Genomic DNA, 3,115 nt, shown 5'->3' with positions numbered 1-3,115 from the left:
AGGAGAGGCAAAACAGGAACCCGACACGTGTTATCTGAGTGCCGTAACTCATCCACACCAACTAACTGGAGAGTGAGTCGCGAGCGAGTGCCTTATTTAATGAGGAAAACCCAAACCAACCATGCCATTATTGGTGGGTAGGATGAAACGTGCTCTCGCTATTGGGAGTTAAATTTTTACGACCTTCTTTGGATCGCTTTAATACGATATGCATTCCCCTTGTGTGTGACGCCTGATACTATACAGATCAATTTTAGGTATCCTCAACTTAGTGTTGGAGGAGTCTTGTTGTGTAGAATATTCACCATGTTTTCAGAAATATTTCAAGAATTCATTACTTTATCATATAGAAATGCTTAACCCAATACAAATCAGTTAAAACGTTTAATATAAAAGGCAACTAATACGACTTTGGTTGATAATTGTTTGTCATAAAGTCACCACCGTCGCCAGATTTCACTTCTTGATGTAATTGCATCGTAAATGCATAATCATTCTTCCGAGCCACTTCAGAGCTTCGTTCCAATGTCATGTGTGAAGTCATCGAATCTCTGACGCGGGTTCCACCACGTACCGGACTTATTGCCAAGCTTACGACGACGCTGTTGTTGTTGTTATTTGAGTAGTTGGTGGCGAGGATGATGACGATGACGACGATCACGGCAACAGAGCGACAGTATAGTGTTTATGCCGAATGCGACTCTATACTAAGTAGTGGCAGGCTGGGAATACCCGCGCGCGACCACGGCTAGCGCCTTTACCGTGCCGATCGTAGCAAAATAAGAAATGCGTCAGATAGGCATACCTACCTATCTACCCTTCGTTCTTATGGGTAAACAACCCAGCCAGCTAGTAATGTATAGAATCATGTGACGATAAACAAGGTTGCTTGTGTTGTTGTTTTGACCGCTGATTGGAATATTCGTACCGCGAGCTCGCGGGTTGAAGGCGAAGTACTCGCGTCACCGCATAAAACCACCTCCCATCGAGTACGAACGAACGTCTTATGTCGTTTTCGTTTTTGATTCAGTTCCAACCTGGGTTGGAACTGGATCAGATCACAGTTTCAACCCCAAACCGACTTCGGTTTCGTTTGTACTAAACTTTGTTTGACGTTGTTTGTTTACACATTTTCCGCCGATCCAGTTCCAACCCAGGTTCAAAAACGAATTCGACATTACTTATGGGTCTGGATTGCGCGTGCCGACCGAAAATAGCCGCACCTGAAGTGTTTGCCTTTCACTTTTTCGATTTTATTTCGCGGTGATTACCCATCGTGAAATCGGTTGGGTTTGTTCAAAAGTGCGCAGCTACTTGGACTTAGCCGTGACACAAACCATCAGCGGCTCAATGGTCTAGGGGTATGATTCTCGCTTTGGGTGCGAGAGGTCCCGGGTTCAAATCCCGGTTGAGCCCGGAAGCTTTCTTTTTGGTTTGTGGGGATGCGATGACCGTGGGCGTCTACAGGTTATTTTTTTCTGCTTTGAAGGCAAATTCAAGTAAAAGACTATGTTCCCATTACGACATTTCCGCTCAAAATGAGATCTAATTGAGCATCCTCAACGGAATAAAAAACGGTTCAGCAATCACTGACAGTTTACGGAAGTCATCCGTACTGCACGGCCGCTCCAATGGCACATCTAGCACCAACGAATGCAGTAGATTCTGGAAATTTCGTTCGAGTGAATTCATCGCAAAGCTGTCTCGGTAGTGTTCCACATCCAGGAGTTCCACATAGTTCAGCAGTTCTCCACGGGAATGCACCCTTAGGTTATTCGTCGACCTCTCCAGTAATAAATTCCTTTGGACCATCATCAGCTGGAGCCGGATTGCTGAATGCAACTCAGTCGATTCCTGCAGTGGGACCAACTAGTGCCCAACTTGCGGCGCGATAGGTAATGCCCCGTGAGTTGCCCAAGTTCAACGGCGATCCCCAGGAGTGGCCTATCTTCTACAGTTCCTTCAAGAACACTACGGAGGTATGCGGATATACCGATGCAGAGAATTTGGCCCGTCTACAGCGAAGTTTGGGAGGTTCTGCATTGAAAGCCGTACGCAGTCGCCTGCTGTTACCAGCGTCAGATCCGTATGTGCTTGAAACGCTCCACGCTGATCAGTTCGCTTCTGAAGAAAGTGAGGAACGTGCCAGCCCCCAAAGCGGAGAACCTGAGTTCGATTGTGGCTTATGGTTTGGCCATTCAGAACTTGGTCGATCACATCATCTTGGCCGATCAGCAAGCACATTTGGCGAACCCAATGCTGCTTTAGGAGTTGGTCGATAAGTTGTCCACATCTCTCAAGATGCAGTGGGAAGGAAAAAGACACGTCGACAGAAAGGTCTGTGTCAAAAGCCTGCTCGTATTGCGGAATGGACAATCATCAGATCCTGAACTGTTCCAGTTTCAAGTCTTTGGATATTGGAGCAAGGTGGAAAGCAATGCGTCAGAAGAACCTGTGTCGTCTGTGTTTAGTTCCGCATCGGAAATGGCCATGCCACTCGAAAAAGGAGTGTGGCGTGGATGGCTGTCGTTTTTGTCATCACATGCTGCTGCATAGTAACCAGCTTAGCAGAGGCGAATCCGCTGAGACAACGAAGCCAACAGAACAGGTACAGCACAACTACCACCACACGAAGTCGTTTTCTCTCTTCCGAAATACCTTATGAAAATTTGCTATAACTAATTCTTATGGATGGCATAAGAATACCTTATGAAAATTGATCGTGCTTGCTATGACAAATTTCATAAGATAAGTGCTGTTTGCAGTTCAGAAGGATTTTTTCGGCCTATCAAGCATGGGAAATTCCTTGCCTGAATCAATCAAGAAACCGTTTTTCTTCGATTACAGTACGCAGTTGCGAAGAAATGACAGTTCAAATGGCAGTCACCGTGGAAAGTTTCTGTCAGGAATCGGTCAAGAAGTTTCTTGAGCGATTCCTTTCAAACACCAAACTAGGCTATAGACTTATGAAAAGAACAAAAAAATCTTAAAATGAAGCAGACTGGATTCGATCCTTGAACGTCGGGATCACCGAGCCCGTGTCTTATCCACACGGCTACCGACGCTTGAGAATAACAGGTTGCTGAACATCAATAAAAGCCAAGCTGTGAGACGG

General features: G+C 45.7%; 1 non-coding gene across 1 annotated transcript; it reads left to right on the top strand.

Moving 5' to 3' along the window:
- The first annotated feature begins 1,344 nt into the window (after window positions 1–1,344).
- On the top strand, window positions 1,345–1,416 carry Trnap-ugg (transfer RNA proline (anticodon UGG)). The gene has a single exon. It is a non-coding gene; the product is annotated as a tRNA-Pro (tRNA).
- The last annotated feature ends 1,699 nt before the right edge of the window (window positions 1,417–3,115 follow it).

The sequence above is a fragment of the Aedes albopictus genome, chromosome 3 (assembly GCF_035046485.1).
Source record: "Aedes albopictus strain Foshan chromosome 3, AalbF5, whole genome shotgun sequence".
NCBI lineage: Eukaryota > Metazoa > Arthropoda > Insecta > Diptera > Culicidae > Aedes > Aedes albopictus.
This window is presented reverse-complemented; position numbering and strand designations above follow the sequence as displayed.